This window comes from Muntiacus reevesi, chromosome 2 (genome assembly GCF_963930625.1).
Source record: "Muntiacus reevesi chromosome 2, mMunRee1.1, whole genome shotgun sequence".
Taxonomy (NCBI): Eukaryota; Metazoa; Chordata; class Mammalia; order Artiodactyla; family Cervidae; genus Muntiacus; species Muntiacus reevesi.
This window is the reverse complement of record NC_089250.1, coordinates 191,819,207-191,840,765: the sequence shown is the minus strand read 5'-3', so window position 1 is coordinate 191,840,765 and position 21,559 is coordinate 191,819,207. Positions and strand designations below refer to the sequence as shown.

General features: G+C 45.4%; 1 long non-coding RNA gene across 1 annotated transcript; it reads right to left on the bottom strand.

Moving 5' to 3' along the window:
- Nucleotides 1–16,097: 16,097 nt before the first annotated feature.
- LOC136158489 (uncharacterized) lies at nt 16,098–20,963 on the bottom strand. The gene is made up of 3 exons (XR_010661347.1): nt 20,928–20,963; nt 20,595–20,717; nt 16,098–16,355 (listed from the first exon to the last, which is right to left on the bottom strand). It is a non-coding gene; the product is annotated as an uncharacterized lncRNA (long non-coding RNA).
- Nucleotides 20,964–21,559: the final 596 nt, after the last annotated feature.

The window sequence follows — 21,559 nt, the reverse complement described above, 5'->3', positions numbered from 1 at the left end:
TCATATCTTTTTGCAAAATGCCTAGAGACTCACAGTGCACATCAGCGTATTAAAGGAATCCTGCAGCAAATAAACTCATTTAGTTCTGCTTACTGTCACTCTGCCACTTTATGTGACCTCGTGGCAGCCTATTAGCTAGTCTTTTCTCTAAGTGCTTTCCTTTACATTCTCTCAGTTCATCCCCCCAGTAACTACCCTCTCTTTACAGATGCGGAAATAGAGTTCAGAGAGGTTAAATGATTTGCCCGATGGTCCAGCTGGGTAGCCCTGGAACACAGCTGCGTTCTCTCTGAGTCAGGGCTCTTTTCTCCACATCTGGAAGAAATGGCTTAATATATTTCTTTCCTGCTACACAGCCATAGAATCTATAAATCATTGGATGGGCTCCTAGGATTACATTGCCCAACAGTTTCATTTTCTTGGCCATGAGATAACCAGGAAGGAGAAATGATTTTTTCCCAAGAATTAGGAGTGGCAGAGCCAGAACTGGCACTGAGCCAGCTAACCTCCAAGCCTAGCTGCCTTTTCCTTACACCCAGGGTTCACATCCCTCAGCCATCTTTCATTCTATCTTTCCTTCCTCCAGGGCTAGAGCAATGATGCCCAATAGGTCTTTCTGAAATGATGATGGAAATGTTCCATACTGCTAGCCACAAACTCCATGTGGCTACTGATCATTTGAAATGGATCTAGAACAAATGAGAAACTGAATTTTAAAAATTTATTTATTTTAATTGGAAGATAATTAATTACTTTTTAATATTGTGTTGGTTTCTGTCATATATCCATCAACATGAATCAGCCATAGGTATACATATGTCCCTTCCCTCTTGAACCTCCCTCCAAGGAACTGAATTTTTAATACTATTTAATTTTAATTAACTTACATTTAAATAGTCACATGTTGCTAGTGGGTGCCATATTGGAGAGGGTAATTCTAGAGACCAGAAGCCATAGTCAGTCTATAGACCAGAAACCACAGTGAGTTCTATGTGAGTAGAAGATCTTTGTGATAAAAATTGAGTCTAAACTACCTGGACCTTGTTACGGGCAACATTCAGTTTCATTTAATGTCAGGGCACAATGTGGGACACCTTTGCTCAAATATATTCCTCCCTTCCCTAGCAATAAACTACCCATCTTTCTAATATAGGTTCAAAGGCAACCCCTTCAGGAAGCCTTTAATGATTTATTTTTTCTGTCATCAAGCAGAATGAAGGAATTCTTCTATGGACTTCCGCACTTCCTATACTTGTCCCTAGATGGATGAGAGAGAGGAGAATTTCTGTTTTGCTGAAAGCCATTTTGTGAGCAAGTGGATGAGCAAGGAGAGAGTTTGCCTGTGGGAGAGATTTGTAGCAGAGGCGCTAGGGGAATGGTGTGAGAGAGATAAGCAAGACTTCATTAAAGGAGATAAGTGATATGCAACTTAGCCTTCTCCTCTATCTCCCCTATAAAATCTTTAGCAAATGTAGACATTACGAATTATAGTGACATACAGATAAATCTCACAGTGTCGAGAGAGAAAAACAAATCACTTGCTTCACAATACAAACATTCAACAAACTAGATATTGAAGGGAATTTCCTCAGCCAGTTAAAGGGTATCCGTGGAAAAACCCAGAGCTAACACCATACTTAATGGTGAAAGGCTGAATGCTTTCTCCTAAGATCAAGAAGAAGTCAAGGATTTCTGCTCTTGCCAATTCTACTCAATATTGTACTGGAAATTCTAGCCAGGACAATTATTCAGGCATCCAATTTTCAGGAAAAAAGGCATCCAGATTGGAAAGGGAGAAGTAGAACTATATTTGCAAGATGACACAATCTTGTGCATAGAAGATCCTAACGAATCCACCAAAAAACTATTCGAGTTACTAAACAAGTCCAACAGGGTTGCAGGATAAAAGATCAATATGCAGTAAGCAGTTATATTCCTTCTATACATTGACAATGAGAAGATTGAGAATGAAGTTAAGAAAAGAGTTTTATTTGTAATAGCATAAAAGAATTAATGTTTAGAAATAATTTTAACCAAAGAATAAGACTTTTGAACTAAAAAGCTACTATATATTGTAGAAAGAAATTAAAGAAGAACTAAACGAATGGAAAGATGTCCCATGTTCATAGACTGAAGATTTCATTTTGTCAAGATGGCAGTACTCCTCAAATTGATCTATAGATTCAATGCAATCCCTATCAAAATATCAGCTAATGTCCTATGAAATTGACAAGTTGATCCTAAAATGCATATGGAAATTCAAGGAATCCAGGAGAGTAAAAACAATCTTGAAAGAAAAAAAAAAAAGAACAAAGTTGGAAGACTCACACTTCCTGATTTCAAAACTTATTACAAAGTTTATTAGAAATCCAGACAGTGTGAAACTGTATCAGAATAGACATATAAACCAATAGAATAAAACTGAGAATCCAAAAATAAAGCCATTCACAGTCAATTGACTTTTTACAAGGGAGCCTAGACAATTCAATTCAACAAACAGTGAGGGACAACTGGATAGCCACATGTAAAAGAATGAAGTTGGACCCTTAACTCACACCATGAACGTGAAAGTGTTAGTAAATAAAGCACTTGTGGTGGACACTTTTGATGCCTCACGCAGACCTGTTTTCACAAGCCAGTATACCCACAGCTGCTAGGAGTATTGACTGCTGATGACTCTCAGTTGATCCTTGCTGGTTCCCTGGCCTCAAAAGTGAAAGTGTTAGTAGCTCAGTTGTGTCATGGTCTGTAGCCCACCAAGCTTCTCTGTCCATGGGATTCTCCAGGTAAGAATACAGGAGTGGGTAGCTATTCCTTTCTCCAAGAGATCTTCCTGACCCAGGGATGGAACCCAGGTCTCCTACATTGCAGGCAGATTCTTTACCATCTGAGTCATCAGGGAAGCCCAACTCACACAATAAACAGGAACTAATAAAAGTGAATCAAAGACCTTGCCATTGCAACAAAAAGAATAAAGTACTTAGGAGTATATCTACCTAAAGAAATGAAAGACCTGTACATAGAAAACTATAAAACACTGATGAAAGAAATCAAAGAGGAGACAAACAGATGGAGAAACATACCGTGTTCATGGATTGGAAGAATCAATACTGTCAAAATGACCATACTACCCAAAGCAATCTATAGATTCAATACAATCCCTATCAAGCTACCAACAGTATTTTTCACAGAACTAGAACAAATAATTTCACAATTTGTATGGAAATACAAAAAACCTTGAATAGCCAAAGTAATCTTGAGAAAGAAGAACGGAACTGGAGGAATCAACCTGCCTGACTTTAGGCTCTACTACAAAGCCACAGTCATCAAGACAGTATGGTACTGGCACAAAGACAGAAATATAGATCAATGGAACAGAATTGAAAGCCCAGAGATAAACCCATGAACCTATGGACACCTCATCTTCGACAATGGAGGCAAGAATATACAAAGGAAAAAAGACAACCTCTTTAACAAGTGGTGCTGGGAAAACTGGTCAACCACTTGTAAAAGAATGAAACTAGAACACTTTCTAATGCCATACACAAAAATAAACTCAAAATGGATTAAAGATCTAAATGTAAGACCAGAAACTATAAAACTCCTAGAGGAGAATACAGGCAAAACACTCTCCGACATAAATCACAGCAGGATCCTCTATGATCCACCTCCCAGAATATTGGAAATAAAAGCAAAAATAAACACATGGGACCTAATGAAACTTTAAAGCTTTTGCACAACAAAGGAAACTATAAGCAAGATGAAAAGACAGCCCTCAGATTGGGAGAAAATAATAGCAAATGAAGCAACAGACAAAGGATTAATCTCAAAAATATACAAGCAACTCCTGAAGCTCAATTCCAGAAAAATAAATGATCCAATCAAAAAATGGGCCAAAGAACTAAACAGACATTTCTCCAAAGAAGACAAACAGATGGCTAACAAACACATGAAAAGATGCTCAACATCACTCATTATCAGAGAAATGCAAATCAAAACCACAATGAGGTACCATTACACGCCAGTCAGGATGGCTGCTATCCAAAAGTCTACAAGCAATAAATGCTGGAGAGGGTGTGGAGAAAAGGGAACCCTCTTACACTGTTGGTGGGAATGCAAACTAGTACAGCCACTATGGAAAACAGTGTGGAGATTTCTTAAAAAACTGGAACTAGAACTGCCATATGACCGAGCAATCCCACTCCTGGGCATACACACTGAGGAATCCAGATCTGAAAGAGACACGTGCACCCCAATGTTCATCGCAGCCCTGTTTATAATTTCCAGGACATGGAAGCAACCTAGATGCCCATCAGCAGATGAATGGATATGGAAGCTGTGGTACATATACACTATGGAATATTACTCAGCTGTTAAAAAGAACTCATTTGAATCAGTTCTAATGAGAGGGATGAAACTGGAGCCCATTATACAGAGTGAAGTAAGCCAGAAAGATAAAGAACATTACAACATTCTAACATATATATATGGAATTTAGAAAGATGGTAACGATAACCCTATATGCAGGACAGAAAAAGAGACACAGAAGTACAGAACAGACTTTTGGACTCTGTGGGAGAAGGCTAGGGTGGGATGTTCTGAGAGAATAGCATTGAAGCAAGTATGCTATCAAGGGTGAAACAGATCACCATCCCAGGTTGGATGCATGAGACAAGTGTTCAGGGCTGGTGCACTGGGAAGACCCAGAGGGATGGAGTGGGGAGGGAGGCAGGAGGGGGGATCGGGATGGGGAACACATGTAAACCCATGGCTGATTCATGTCAATGTGTGGCAAAAACCACTACAATATTGTAAAGTAATTAGCCTCCAACTAATAAAAATAAATGAAAAAAAAACAAAAACCAAAAAACAAAGACCTAAATATAAGAACTAAAGCTATAAAACTCATAGAAAAAACATAGAGTAAATCTTCATGAACTTGGAATAGGCAATGGATTCTCAGATATAACAACCAAAGCACATACAACCAAAGACAAAGCTGATAAATTGGACTTCATCAAAATGACAAACTTTTTAATTTCGAAAACAATATCAAGAAAGTGAAGACAATCCACAGAATGTGAGAAAATTTTTGCAAATCATATATCTAATAAGAGACTTGAATCTAGAGTAAATAAGGAAGTACTACAACTTAATAATTAAAAGACAGCCCAATGACAAAGTGGGCAAAGGATCTGAGTAGACATTTCTCCAAAGAAGGTAAATGAATGGCCAACAAACACATGAAAAGATGCACACCATCATTAGCTATCAGGGAAATGCAAGTCAAAAGTACCATGAGATAACAGTTCACATCCAATAGGATGACTGTCATTAAAAAGACAGGAAATAACAAGTGTTGGTGAGGATACAGAGAAATTGGGACACTCATGCACTGCCAGTGGGAATACAAAATGGTTCAGCCACTTTTTGAAAACAGTTTGGCAGTTTCTCCAAAAGTTAGGCATAGAGCTACCACATGGCTCAACAATTCCACTCCTGGGTATTGGATTGACCAGAAAGTTCATTTGGGTTTTTTATTGAGCAAAAACCTGAATGAAATTTTTGGCCAACCCAATACATAGAAAAGAAATGAAAAGATGCCCCCACAAAAATTTATGCATGAATGTCCACAGCAACATTATTCATAATGGTCACCCAAATGGTGGAAAACACCCAAATGCCCATCTGCTGATAGATTAAAAAAAAATTATAAAATGTGGCATATCCATACAATGGAGTATTATTTATCAACAATAAAAAACTGGTGCATGCTGCAACATGGAATGAACCTTGAAAACATTAGGCTAAGGGAAATAAGTCAGACACAGAAGGCCAGAGATTGCATTTATGGAATGTCCAGAAAGGGCAAATCTATAGAGACAGGGGATTAGTGGTTGCCAAGGTCTGAGAGGGGATGGGGAGATAGGAGGTCATGGTTAAGCGGGTGGCAGTGTTCTGTTGTAACTTAAGTTGACTCTGGTGATAGACACACAGCTTATGAATATACTAAACATCTGTACATGGATACATTGAACTGTACATCATAAATGAGTGTATGGTATCAATAATGCTGATTACAAAAAGCAAGTTGCAGATGGATACATAACATGATATCATTTATTTGTGAAAATACAGACATGTGCAAACCACACTCGTTTTTTTAGGAACACATACAAATGAAGAGAAAACATAAAGACATGTAACACAAATTCAGGATGGTAGTCACTGCCAGAGAGGGATGGTTAGTGGATGAGGGATATGCAGGGTGCTTCTACTGTATTTGTAACATTGATTTCTTAAGGTTGGCAATTGGGTGTTTCTGATATTATTCCATATACCTTTTTTTTTTTTGTTAGTTTGTCTTTTAAACTTTTTGTTTTGTGTGGGGGTATAGTTCATTGTGTTGTGATAGTTTCAGGTGAGCAGTGAAGGGACTCAGCCATATGGAGACGGTGTCCATTCTTCTCTAAACTCCCCTCCCATCCAGGCTGCTACATAACATTGCGCAGAGTCCATGTGCTACAGAGTAGGTTCTTGTTGGTTATCCATTTTAAATATATCAATGTGCACATGTTCATCCTTAACTCCCTATCTACCCCTTCCCCTCACCCTTCCCCCTAGCAACCATAAATTTATTATCTAAGTCTGTGAGTCTCTTTCTGTTTTGACAGTTCCTTTGTATCATTTCTTTTTATATTCCGCATATAAAGGATGTCATACATATTTCTCCTCTGTCTGACTTACTTCACTCAGTATGACAATCTCCAGGTCCATTCATGTTACTGCAAATGGCATTATTTCGTTCTTTTTAACAGCTGAGAGTCCCTTGGACTGCAAGGAAATCAAACCCATCAATCCTAAAGGAAATCAATCCTGAATATTCATTGGAAGGACTGATGCTGAAGCTGAAACTCCAATATTTTGGCCACTTAATGTGAAGAACTGACTCATTGGAAAAGACCCTGATGCTGGGAAAGATTGAGGGCAGGAGGAGAAGGGGACAACAGAGGATGAGATGGTTGGATGGCATCACTGACTCGATGGACTTGAGTTTGAGTAGGCTCTGGGAGTTGGTGATGGACAGGGAGGCCTGGTGTGCTGCAGTCCATGGGGTCACAAAGAGTCAGACACGACTGAGTGACTGAACTGAACTGAACTGAATATTCCATTGTACATATGCTTGTTTGCTTAAATCCTTTGTAAACAGCTTTCATAGACCTTCTCCAGCATTTTGGAAGTTGACCATGTGTGTCTGATGCAGTGAGGTGGGAGGCTGGTCTCAGGAGCCCTGGACTAGGTAAGCACAGGGCTGGGCCCATACTTGGTAGACACTTTAAAAAAATGCAGCCAAACAGGGTTCCATCCCTGGAGCATTCTGGCTGGCATTTCTGCAGCAAAGAGCTGGAGCTCTGCAGCCAGTCAGTCCCTGTTTGAGTGTCTGCTCTGCCGCCAGTAGCGGCTTGACCTTATGCAAATTACTTGATTTCTCTGAGATTTACCTCCCCATCTGATCAATGGGAAAAATACCACCTACTCCTTAAACCTTAAAACTGGTGCAGATGGAACACACAAGCCTACACAAGCACCCAGCTGCCCCCTGCTCTGGCTGAGGTTCCCATCTGAGCCCCACTCGCTTCCCATGTGTTCCCTCCTTCACTCCTTTGCAGGGTGTGTGATCAGCTGTCAGTCAAAAACCGCTGAATGGAACTGACTTTGAGAGTCAGGCTTCCTTTCTCTCTGGCTCATTACTTTGAAAAGTTTCGCTTCACTGCTCTTAAAAATGAAGACATGTATAAATAAGCTGGCTGTGTCATTCTCCCCGGGTCACTGTTGTACTCCCAGCTGTTGTTCATCCATTCCCAGAGGCTCACAGACAGGGCCAATCCCTGGGCAGCTGAGGCTGGGGATGAAGGTGCATGTGGTTGTCTGGAACCTTCCCCCATACAGCTCCATACCGTGGGTGGGCTCCATCAGCTCATCTTGGAGGCTGGACGGCTGGATGCCTTGATCTGGGCCCTTGGTAGGTAAAACCCAAGTGCATCTCAACCCTCCTTGCCAGCATCAGCCCAGCACTGCAGGGACAGTGGGGCCTCACAAAGAAGGCCTGAGGGCGAGGCGGGCAGGCAGGATCTGGGCTGTGCCAGGAGCTGAACCGGCTGGCTGGTCACTCCGGTATCTCGTAGGAGCTGCTGGGGAATGGTTTCCGTGGAGGTGAGTCCAGCCACTTAACACAACCTGGGAAGTGCGTTCTCAGAGCTCTGGGCTTGAAGCTTCGGCCTCCAAATGTCCATTCCAGCCAGACATCTGGCACAGGGCGATGCCTTTGATCGCTCTGAGACCCGGCTGGTTGGTTTGCAGAGGGTTGCAGCCTCTGCACCTGGGTCTCAACACCATCTGTGGTCTGTGGTTGAAGGGAAAGGGGAGCAGGGTGGCAGGGTCTTGGGTTGGGGGGCCTGGTGGGCAGCGTTCTGGCCAGCATGGAGAGCCTGGTCACTCCCTCTCCCCCAAATGTCATCCACACAGATCAGTGCACAGGCCCTGTTTACTCCACTTCCGATTGACCTGCAGTTACCCCCACTGTGATTCGCTGGGGTCACGACTTAGCCTGGAAAATGCTGCATCGCTGCAGCTCTCCCATGATCCTTTGGGACCACATCTGTCCAGTGACCGACCCTTATTAACCTATGGTCGGCCTGGCCCACAGCGGACCAGGATGGAATGCGACGGGTGGCTTTGGGAAACAAGGGAAACGTGACAGTTCATCCCTCCCACTCCCGATCATTGCTCTGGGGTCCAACTGGGCTACTCTCCCCGCTAGATGAGGGCCCTCCAGAAGTCAGGCTCCTGGACTGCCACCAAGCCCTTCACTTCTCCGAGGGGCTCTTGGGAGTCATAGCTTGCCGCCCACAGCCACAGGTCTTCCTCCTGCCCCTCTTACTCTCTACTGCCAAAGCCATCCACCTACAACTCCAATGGGGCTGTGTCACAGAAGTGTTAGTTGTTCAGCTGTGTCCGACTCTTTGCAACCCCACGGACTGTAGCCCACCAGGCTCCTCTGTCTACGGGATTTCCCAGGCAAGAATACTGGAATGGGTAGCCATTCCCTTCTCCAGGGGATCTTCCTGACCCAGGAATTGAACCCAGCTCTCCTGCACTGCAGGTAGATTATTTGCCGTCTGAACCACCAGGGAAGCCCTTTGCTGTGTCACAGACCTGCCTTAAAAACCTTGCTTGGCTCCGTCCATGGATTGAAGACACCCAGATGGGTTTTTGTTTGGCATATATTGAGTTTTTTAAAAACCTGGAAGTTTTGCATGAAAAGCTGGCTGTCCCAACTTTTCTTGAGATACCGAGTCCTATTCCTGCATAAGTACAGTTGGCTGGAGCTGAGTACAATGCCTGCCTAGGCAGGTGCTCCTTGGGGCACAGTCTCCACCACTCTCTATTGCCTCACATCCAGCATCCTTCCTTATTACATCACCTGCCTGGTATCTGTATGCTCCTGAGTTGCCTGTCTAGCCTCCAGGCAAAGGCTTGTGGTGCGGGCTGGGGGTGGGGGGCACTAGATGGCAGGACTTTTGTCTGCTTTCCTGCTCACCCTTCCATTTCCTCCCTCCCCTCAGCCCTACCCCCTAGCACACTGGCTGCCCCAATCTCTCTGCTCAACAAACAAGCCAGCTACCAACATAACAGGACTGGGAAACCTAGTGTGCTGCAGTCCATGGGGTTGCAAAGAGTCTGAGCGACTGAACAATAAAACAACAACCAACATAACTCTGTCCCCATGTAGTTGTCACTATTTGTACTTCTTTATCTTCATTTGGCAGATGTATACTGAGCATCTATTATGTATGGAGGATCTGGGCAGGGTACCGGGGATAGAAAGATAGTAAGATCCAGTGTATCAGTCTCATTTCTCCAGCAAAAATTGGGAAAGAACTCATAAGACAGATAGATGGATGAATAGACAGATAGGAACTTATTATAAGGAATTGGCTCATGCAATTTTTTTTTTTAAGTCGCTCAGTCAGTCTGACTCTTTGTGACCCCATGGACTATACAGTCCATGGGATTATCCAGGCTAGAATACTGGAGTGGGTAGCCTTTCCCTTCCCCAGCGGATCTTTCCAACCCAGGGATCGAGCCCAGGTCTCCCGCACTGCAGGTGGATTCTTTACCAGCTCAGCCACCAGGGAAGCCCAAGAATACTGGAGTGGGTAGCCTGTCCCTTCTCCAGCAGATCTTCCTGACCCAGGAATCAAACCGGGGTCTCCTGCATGCAATTATGGAGGTCAAGAAGTTCCATATTGGCAGTCAGCAAGCTGGAGACCCAGAAGAGGCAATGGCACAAGTTCTAGTCCAAGTTCAAAGGCAGAAGACCGACAACCCAGCTTCAAGGCAGTCAGGCAGAGAGAGGGAATTCTTACTCAACTCTTTTCAAGTCTTCAATGGATTGTGAGGCCCGTCCCCCAAATTGGAGAAGTCAATCTGCTTTATTCAGTCTCCTGATTCCAATGTTAACTTTATCCGGAATCACCAGCACAGACACACCCAGGAACGTGTTTGACCGAATGTCTGGGCTCTCCATGACCCAGTTAAGTTGAATAAAACTACCCATCACAGCCAACCCCTTCTCTCCTGGAGCCTACAACTCAGCAGGGTATTCAGAGAGAAGACAAGAAATTCCAAATTAAGGAGTAAGTGCCAGAGGAGGTCTCCCTTTTATTTCAAGCTTCACCTCAAATAGTATGTCCTCCCAATTTTTCCTGATCTCCCCCATACAATCAGTCACTCTCTCTTAGATGCTTCCAGCCACATCTCTCAGGAGAGATGATTTTTTTCTTTTTACAATGAAAAAAAAAAGACATAAAAAGGTACAGAAAATATGACCAAGTGGTCTGTACCACCCATCCTTAAAAGACGAAGCAGTGCAGATACAGCACAGCCTAGGGTGGCCAAGTTGTCCCCATCTGCCCAGCTTTTCCTGATTTCAGTACTGAAAGTTCTGGATCCTGGAACCCCTCCGTCCTGGGCAAACCAGGATGGGTCACCCTAGAGTGACCCTGTTCTCCCCTCACCTCTGTGCATACCCCTTCCTCAAAGTCACAACCCTCCCACACTCCCCATCAGAGGAAACCACTGATTTATTAAAACTGAGGGCTACCATTTATGTATCTTTCTTTATTCTTTATTCTTTAATCGATCCCTAAATGATATTGGAGTGCTATTTTGTACACGCTCACACTCAAACACCACACACACCCACACACCCCCAGGTCTGGTCCAGAAAACCGGATGACCCTTTTCTTTTTTTTTTTGCTTACAATGACCACTTTTTTATTTATTAATTTTTTCCACTTATTTTTATTACTTGGAGGCTAATTACTTTACAATATTCTAGTGGTTTTTACCATACATTGACATGAATCAGCCATGGATTTACATGTGTTCCCCATCCTGAACCCCACTCCCGCCTCCCTCCCCATCCCATCCCTCTGGGTCATCCCAGTGCACCAGCCCTGACCACTTGTCTCATGCTGGCTGACCCTTTTCTGAAGGGTGGTGGCAATATGAGCATAGGAAGCAGTGGGTAAAACTTCTTGCAACTTTGAAGGCACAAACTTGCAGGACAATAAGCCACACAGCGCAAAAACCAGAGAGGGAAGTGGGGGAGGGATGATGTGGGAGAGAAGGGGGATGAGAGCAGGAGCCGAGGAGGGAGACAGGCTGTCAGAAGAGTATCAGAGAGAGAGAGAGGACTCAGGTAGAGAAGGTCTTCAAGGGAAGAGAAATGGGGAAGGGATGTTTGGAGAGGTGGCTGCCAACTTCCTCTTCGGATGCTCCTGTGACATCTTCAGGAAAACCTACAGCTATTACCCACATGTAGGGGTGGGTAGACAGATGCTTCCAGGGGGCCCTGGGAAGAGGTACCAGAGCACTGCTGCTGATGGATGGATGAGGTGCACACAGGGTCAGCTGAGAGACTCCTAGGGCTTCCCATGAGTGCCAGCTGCTTGTGCCTGCGTCCCAAGGGATCCTGACAAATGGTAAGTGTTTGGTGTTATTGGTGGAAGGAGGAAGGGAGGGAGGGACGGAGGGAGGAAGAAAGGAAGAAAAGGAAAGAAAGGAAGGAAGGAAAGGAAGAATGGAAGGGAGGACGAAAGGAAGAAGGGAAGGGTCCAGCGAGGGTCTTTCCAGCGAGGCCGTAAGAGCAGAGCAGGGAGGGAGGCTGCGTGACATCGCGCTGCTGGGAGGCATTCGGGGACTGTTCTCTGATTTCTGAGCCCCGGCAGGAAGGCAGGGAAGAGCTGGTGTGGGGGTGGAGGGTGGGGAGAGACAAAGGCACGGAGCAGAGGGAAGTGGAAAGGGGCGGAGGCGGGCTGCTTAGCAACCACAGAAGATTTAGGGAAGTGGCAGGACCATTTCTCCCGGTGCCTCTAAGGGAGGATTTTTTTTTTTTTTTTTTAAATATATATATACAAAGGAACTGCTCACACGCCCACGCTGGCTGGTTGTGTCGTGACGGCTCAGAGTTGGGGTCCTCTGGAAGTCAGGGCTGTCGGAGGGAGGCTGGTGGCCATGTGTGCGCTGGGAAAAGCCACAGGAACCGGGGACCATTTTCCGGCCCCTCAAGGGAAGGGAAGGAAGGCTCGCAGGAGGGTGTGGGAGAAGGCCTTGCTCTCCTCCCAGCTTTCATTCGGTTCCACTGGGCGTCCCTCCTTCTAGGCTTCAACATCATGACACGAAGGTGTCTGGGGACTTTTCATTTTCTTTTCCCCAGGACCTGCTTCAGCTCCTGCCTCCCCGCTGAGAATTCTCTGTTGGTTTTCTTTTTTAATTTGATTTTCTCTGGCTCAGAACCGAGATCAAAAGAAGAAATTCTTTCCAGCCTTTTAGGAATAATTCCCAGAATCTCCCATTGGAAATGCATACATAATTACCAAAGTTATTTTTTTCAAAAAATCATTCGTACTCTCTTATCCTCTTCTTTTCCATCATTGCTGCAGGCTTGCGGAGGAGCTGGGAGAGGGGAAAGTTCGAGAGTGCCTTTGGGGTTGCAGATTGACCAGCATTGAACATTAGACAAAGCGGGAGGCCTAGCCCATTCCCTGGCAATGAGAATTTTCCATGTGTCAGCGAGGAACACGAATAACACTTTTAAAGCAATAAACGCCACGGAATTACCTAGTGGGAAGTTATTCCCTTTCTAATTTGTTTTAATTGTCTTAATTTCACCAAGTCTCGAGCTGCTACTGGGTGGGTCCTTAACGCCTTCCTGATACTTGCTAACTTTCCTTTTAACAGGAAACTTCAAGCTTGGAGCATGTGAGCGCAACAGGCTGCAATTTAATAACGGTGTTGCTCCGCATGGTGTTTATTTTGGGGGCGCCGTCAGGGGAGCTTTGCATTGATGGCTGGTTCCTTTTTAGAAGAAAGATAAACAGGTAGTAAATCACAGTGCAGGTGGAACAGGATTAATGATGGATCAGGCTTTTGGGCAGCCTCCAGGTTGTCTGCCTCCCATCCGGGATGCTGGGTTTGCAGCTGGTAGGCTGCAGCTCAGGGAAGGGATCCTGTTTGAGGTCAGCTGGTCCAGTCGGTCAGCGGCTGGCACTGAGGGAGCCTCAGATGAGAGCTTTCAGTTTTGGTTGGAGCCAGTCTGCCTGGCTTTGCAGCCCAGCTGCAGTTCGTTCTGTTCCCTAGGATTAAAGAAGTCCACTCATCAACGTCCACTTTGGGATACCAGGCTGTCAAGTGTGGGCAATTGCCAGTCACCAGATACATGATTCCCCTCTGGACACCACTGCTCTTTCCTCTCAGACCTGGGCTTTGAGTGGAGCAGAGCTACCCTGGCTCCAGGGCTGGGAGGCCATCTGGGCTTTCCGCCCTCTGGGCATCTCATTCCTCTGACCATAATGGTTCAGGGACGGGCAGTGAGATGCATAGAGATTTTTGCTGGGAGTGTTGGGGCTGGCTCTTTCCTGCTGGTCTTGATTCTAAGAAGATGAGCCAGGAGCTTCTACAGCCATTTCTGCCACAAGAAGAAGGGAGGGAGCCAACAGTGAGGGAACGAAGCTGAGAGACTGGGGGAGCAAGAAACCTGATCTTGATGGTATCGCTTCCATCCCTGGATCCAGCTGTGCCTGAAGCTAGCCTCTACCCTTGGCCGCCTTTACAGCTCCCCTCTGAGCCAACAAATTCCTTTTTCATGTCATCCAGTCAGGATCGTAGTTTCGGTCACTTGCAACCACAGGAGTCTTAACTGATGAAATGGCTCATGCAAATCCTTGGCCACTGAGAGAAAAAGAACTCAAAGGGTATGTTCTACAGACGTGGGTGAGTGGCATTGTCACTCTACACAAATATCAGCACAGGAAAGGCTGTCATTGTACTACGGAGCTCCAAATTTCAGATCATCGTGGGAGTGTCTTGTTTAATCCTTGTAACAGTCCTGGTGCGTCTAAATATTTTTATCATCATTTTATAGATGAGAAGATTGAGCTTCAGGAAGCCTCCTTGCACCTTAGTGTGTGATCAAAGCTTGCTCCTCAGGACTTCGGTGGTCATCCAGTGGTAGGGAATCAGCCTACCAATGCAGGGAACATGGGTTTGATCCCCGGTCTGGGTATATCCCACATGCCATGGAGTAGCTAAGCCTGTGAGACACAACTGCTGAAGCCCACGCATTCTAGAGCCCGAGCTCCTCCACAAGAGAAACCCACTCTCCTCCGCAACTAGAGAGTAGCGCCCACTTGCTGCAATTAGAGAAGGCCTGAGTGCAGCAACCAAGATCCAGCCCAACCAAAAAATTAAATTAAATAAATATTTTTTTAAAAACCTTATTCCTTAAATTGGGGGATTGAGATTACATACACACTGTGCCAAATATAAAATAGATAACTAATAAGGACCTACAGTATATCACAGGGAACTCTATTCAATACTCTGTAATGATCTATGTGGGAACAGAATCTAAAAAAGAGTGGATACCTGTATATGTGTAACAGCAAAAATGAATATGACATTGTAAATCAGCTATATTGCAATAAAAAGAATAATTTTAAAAAGTACTCTGTAGTCCCAGCCACCCCTCCATAGTAAACAGTTTTCTCCCTGGAATGGACAAAACCCTGAAACTGCGTGATTGGGAGGGAACCAAGGGGGCGATGCCAACAGGCAGCTCGAAACGCTGCTTCACGCTTCTGTTACAGGTGATGTGAGTACTCCCCCTCGTGTGGCACCCAGGCTCCATGGCTGACGGGAAGGGCTGGAGCTGCAGAAAGGGGTCAGATTCTTTTTATCCCTGACCACCGATGGACACGCAGAACCCTGGGTTTAGATCAGAATGCATTTGGACTCTTTGGCTGGGTGACTTGGACATTTCATCATTCCCACCCCCACTGCTTTTCTCATCAGGAAAATGCAGACCCACGCCCCCAGGTTCGCTTGTCCCACCCAGCTACTGGAGCATCAGATGAAAGCAAAGGTTTGAAAGACTATTTGCAAAACAACAACCAGGCCTGCAGGAAGAAGGGGGGTCATCTGACTTCCCAGAGGTGGATGGGCAGGTGTGGATAGGTGTAAACTAACCACCTACATCTCCTCCTTCCTGTCCAGGGCTGGAGGGAGGCAAGATGCGCGGTGACCTGAAAGGAACCTTTCTGTCCCCAAAGCAGAGAGAGATAAGAGCTGTGAAGCAAGAGAAGCGAGCCCTGCTACAGGCGCTTGGGGGTTTATTTTTACCCTCTTATCTGTATCCTGAAATGTCAAGCGTGGAGCCACCTCGCTGCCCAGCCCCCCACCATCCCCAGCCACTACACGTGGCAACACAGCCTGGAAACAGGCCCCTTCTCCTCCTGTTTCTCTGCCTCTCCAAGAGAGTCACAGTGCTATGGTGACAGGAGGCATGGAAACCCTGAAATAGAGAAGTGGGAGGAGAGACCTTTTATTTGGGTTCTGGAACAGGCTCACTTCCTCCTAGAGGCTTGGGGTGCAGAGGAGGCCCTTGGCACTATTGGTACCTATTCTAAGGTTTCCTTATATATGGGCCCTTTATGTTGCAAGACATAGAAATCCTTATTTAAATTGGGTTATATAATAAAGAACATTTAATTGGCTGAGGCCACTAAAAAGACCAGCAATAGGTTAGGCTTCAGGTGAGGCTTGATCCAGGGACTTGATGCCATCACAAGAACTTCTTTTTCTCCTCTTGGTTCTGCCTTCTGTGGTGTTAGCTTCCTCTTCAGGCACCTTGCTGGGTTTCCCCACAACCTCTAGCAGTTCCAGAATCTTCCTGCATGGTCACAAATGGTTGCAGTGGTTCTAGACCTCATAGCCATAGACTGGTGCTCCTAAGGAAGAGAGAGGAAATTCTTTTTTGCCAGAAGGTGCCATGAAATGTCTTCTTCTGTTTCATTGGCTCTGACTGGGCTCTGTGCCCATCCCTGAGTCAATCCCTTGGGTGCCGGGGTGGGATGTGAAGAAAACACTGATTAGATTGAGACAAAACCAGATTGCCAAGAACAGGGAAGCAATGATTTCCCAAAGGAGGTTTCAGGCACTGACCCCAAAAGGTGATGGAATGGATGCCGAACAACAAGCAGGAGACTGTTTCATGGTTTATTCACTTTGGACTTTCATCCTCTCCTGCCCAGCAAAGCCTCTGAGATTAGGGGTCACTGTTTATATCCAGAAACAGGCCAATACTAATTTCTTCTGGTTCCATCTATGGGTTTCTGTGCAGTTCTGAGTTCTAAGACTTTGAGGTCTGTCACTTTCAAAATTTCACCAAGGCAACAGAAATCTTCCCCAGGTAGGTACATAGGTACAGGTAGGTACATAGGTTCAGGCTGAAATGCCATCCGTTTACCTACCAAATGCTTCCTCTGAATTCAAACTAAAATTCCACACCCTGGCTTACCTATCACTCACCCCCTTGATACACGTTCAGCCACAGAAACTTCTTTTCTTAAAAATATTTATTTATTTGGCTGTGATGGGATCTTTAGTTGCAGCAAGTGGAATCTAGTTCCCTGACCAGGGATGAAACCTGGGCCCCCTGCATTGGGAGTGCAGAATCTTAACCACTGGACCACCAGGGGAGTCCCTAACCACATTCACTTCCTATTCTTCCTTAAACAAACCAATCTTTCTTGTGCCACAGAGCTTTCCTATTTGTTCTTTCTCTCCATTTACAAAGCTCTTCCCTTAAAACTTTTTGCAGTTGGCTCCATCTCATCATTCAAGTTCTGCTCAAATGTCACGATTTCTGAGAGGTCTTCTCTGCCCAGCCTAGTATGTAAAACGATCTGAAATTCTCCTGTCCCTGATGGTTTGAGTAGCTCTCTCCCTTCACTAGTTGCAAGCTCTGTGGGCTGTACTGGTTCTGTTGATATGCATACCTTCCTGGTTCTGTGTCTAGCACATTGTAGGTGCTCAGTAAATATTTTGGAGCCAGTGAATGAAAATTCTTTTCTGAACCCTTGGAAACTGTTAAGGGCACATTCTTATATTTTTTTCTTGGCTTTAACTTCTGTTGTTGTTCAGTCACTCAGGGGCTTCCCTGATAGCTCAGTCGGTCAAGAATCTGCCTGCAATGCAGGAGACTCCGGTTCAATTCCTGGGTCAGGAAGATCCACTGGAGAAGGGATTGGCTACCCACTCCAGTATTCTTGGGCTTCCTTGGTGGCTCAGCTGGTTAAGAATCTGCCTACAATGCAGGAGATCTGGGTTCAATCCCTGGGTTGGGAACATCCCCTGGAGAAGGGACAGGTTACCCACTTCAGTGTTCTGGCCTGGAGAATTTCATGGACAGTCCTTGGGGTCGCAAAGAGATGGACACGACTGAGTGACTTTCACTTTCACTTTCAGTTGCTCAGTCATGTCTGACTCTTTGCAACCCCATGGACGGCAGCACACCAGGCTTCCCTGTCCTTCACTATCTCCTGGAGTGTGCTCGAAGTCATGTCCATTGCATTCGTGATGCCATCCAACCATCTCATCCTCTGTCACCCGCTTCTCCTCCTGCCCTCAATCTTTCCCAGCATCAGGGTCTTTTCCAATGAGTCAGCTCTTCTCATCAGGTGGCCAAAGTATTGGAGCTTCAGTTTCAGCATCAATCTTTCCAGTGAATATTCAGGGTTGATTTCAGGGGACTCTCAAGAGTCTTCTGCAGCACCACAGTTTGAAAGCATCAATTCTTCAGTGTTCAGCCTTCTTTATGGTCCAACTCTCACATCCCTACATGACTACCGGAAAAACTATAGCTTTGACTATACAGACCTTTGTTGGCAAAGTGATGTCTCTGCCTTTTAATACACTGTCTAGGTTTGTCATAGCTTTTCTTCTAAGGAACAAGTATCTTAATTTCATGGCTGCAGTCACCATCCGCAGTGATTTTGGAGCTCAAGAAAATAAAATCTGCCACCATTTCCACTTTTTCCCCATCTATTTACCATGAAGCAATGAGATTGGATGCCAGATGTTAGTTTTTTGCATGTTGAGTTTTAAGCCAGCTTTTCCACGCTCCTCTTTAACCCTCATCAAGAGGCTCTTTAAACTTGGTTCCTACCAAAACGCTCGGCCTAAAAGAGACAATATACATACCACTTTTCAAATAAAGATCTTACTGCTGAAAGGATCCCCTCAAAGTTACACTGAAATTAATCCAGAAAGATACCTGGGAGTACCAACTGCTTCTGTGAGAAATTCCACTTCCAAAGCCAGTGCCTGTGAACATCTGAAGGCACAAAACTGCAGACGGGAACGTGTGGCCATCTTCTGATCCAGATCTCTAAGTACAGTGGCCAGACTGCGATTCACAAGTAAAACCAGGAAAACAGCATGTGATGATGACACTCTTTACACCTTGACCCAATGAGACAGAGTGAGAAGAACGTCCCATAGGAAAAAGATTTCACCCTGTCCATGGCAGACCCATAAGTCAATGTCAAAACCTCAGCAAGCTGATGCCTGGAAAGGAATCCCCATGGACACAAACTCTCCCTAAGGTTACTGAGACCTACCGGCCTGTGACAGTCCTCAGGACAGCCAGGTGACGGTGTGGATGACCCAGAGCAGCTAATGGAAACTTGAAGACACACTTCCTATAGACAGACATCATTGTTTCACTACTCCACAGACAATTCACCATTTGGGGCAACTCAAGGATTCTTAGTCATTGCTAATTCACTGCTCACCAACCCTCGGAGTCGATCCCTCTCTTAGGCTCTGAACTTTGCTCATGGCACCCTGAACTTCACCTTAGAGCAGTGGTCACCAACCTTTTTGGCAGCAGGGACCAGTTTCATGGAAGACAATTCTTCCCCAGACTGGAGAAGAGGGGGTGGTTTCAGGATGATTCAAGTGTATTACATTCACTGTGTCCTTTATTTCTATCATTACTACATTGTGATATATAATGAAATAATTATATAACTCAGCATAATGCAGAATCAGTGGGAGCCCTGAACAACTAGGCGGTCCTGTCTGGGGATGATGGGAGACAGTAGCAGTCATTCCCAGTGCTAGCATCATTGCCTTCGCTCTACCTTAGGTCATCAGGCATTAGATTCTCATAAGGAGCGTACAACCTAGATCCCTCACATGCACAGTTCACAGTAGGGTTTGCACTCCTCTGAGCATCTAATGCTGCCACTGATTTGACAGGAGGTGGAGTTAGGCAGTAATGAGAGTGATGGGGAGTGACTGTAAATAAAGATGAAGTTTCACTCACTCGCCCACCACTCATGTCCTGCTGTGTGGTCAGGTTTCTAATGGGCCACAGACCGGTACCAGGGGTTGGGGATCCCTGCTCTATAGAACTCACCAACATTTATAATAATAATAAATAATCCATATTTCAGTAATAATTTGATTAATAGCCATCTTCCCCACTGGACTCCAAACTTCTTAAGGGCAGGGAGAGATCTTGAGTTTACTATGATACCTAGGCATTCTAGCTGTGCCTACCATGTAGACCATGCCTCCCATGTACTTTCTGAATGGAGGAATAGATAAATGAGCAGCTCAGCGCCTGCTGGGAAGACAACTCACAGTCAGACTGACTCAGTTGAAAGGGAGTAGATGCCGAATTTTTTCAGAGTAAATCAGACCTTGTCATCTCATGACTACCTTGTCTTCCTCATCAAGGCATCTCTGGTGCCTAGAATAGCATCTGGCACAGAGAAGTGGATCAACAGATATGGGGAGAATAAACACATGGACACTTCCCTGAGAAGCTTGGTTACCTTCTTAAGATAAAAGCCTGGAAAGGCAGGATGTTATTCACTGATGTTACTGGACATTGAATATTTAGGTGTCAGTGTCCTGCATTAGACCCAAAGATACCATTGAGGTCATTCCCTTCAAACTCAGTGGGTCTGGTTCTAGGAGTTGCTAAACTGGCAAGTCAGCATGGCAACAGGGGGATTGCAAACCAAACTATTTTTTCTTGAGACAGTGCTCTATTGGACTGGCCTGTACCACCTTCAGGGGTTACATATTTCAAGTTCAAGTGCATTATGGCTCTTGGTCCTCATCACACACCCTGAAAAAAAACAAACAAACCACCCCCAGGGGTGGTACTGTACCTTGTGAGACAGTCTGGCCCCAGGCCCTGCTACCAGGTTGGGAGGGTATGGAAGGGGGTCCTCTTTCTCCACGGCCACATCTTCCTTACTGAGGGATCTGAGTCCAAATGGGTCTCTTTGTGTCTGAAGTTTAAGCAACCAGGGGTGCAAATATCAGGTTAGGGTCCCTCCTTTGAGGGGGAGAGAGGTTCAAGGTCGGCTCTTGGATCACCAACCCAAAATCAAACATCAAAACCTCCCCCGAAACCATGATGAAAAAGCACCATCAAGACCAACTTCCGAGCACGCCTGGGTCTCCAGCCCACCCCGGCCCAGCGAACGGAAGTGGCTCACCTCCGACTGAGAGGACCCCTTCCACCTTCTGAGAACCAGAAGGAAAGAGAAAGGGATTTACGGGTTCGTCACAGAGTTGTAGGCTCTGGCTGGCCCCCAGGATGAGTTCATTATTTATTCTTAGAGACGGGACTCGAATTAAACAAACAGTGCCTATAAATAGAGCGGGATACACTCAGCTCGGTGTCACTGAAAGGTCCTTCTCACAGGGACAGACGCGCTAAATGGACATTCTCGGGTTACCCTGCTGGTACTACGTGGGGAAGGGTTGCCCTTTTTCTTTGTAAGCGTGGTTTAAGGGAGGGGGGAAAAGAACAACAGGCAAGTCAGACCTTGGGAATCAGCCCTGTTTCTGTCTTCCTCATCACCTGTTCTAAATGCTCATCCCCGTTATATCCGAGAAGGAGCCCCCGAAGAAGGATGTCGTTCGATAAACACCCTGGCTGGGCAGATTGGCAGGTCCCTCTGGGAATGGATCCTGGTGCAGGCTGTATTTGACAGAGTGTTCTGCTCTTTAAGATTAGATTGCAAACTTCTTAAGGGAAGGGAACAAGTGCTAAGATTTCTTCTTGATTTCTCCTATTCTGCCAAGTATGGGGATGACTAGGGTTTCAGACCTTCAGCTGTGAATT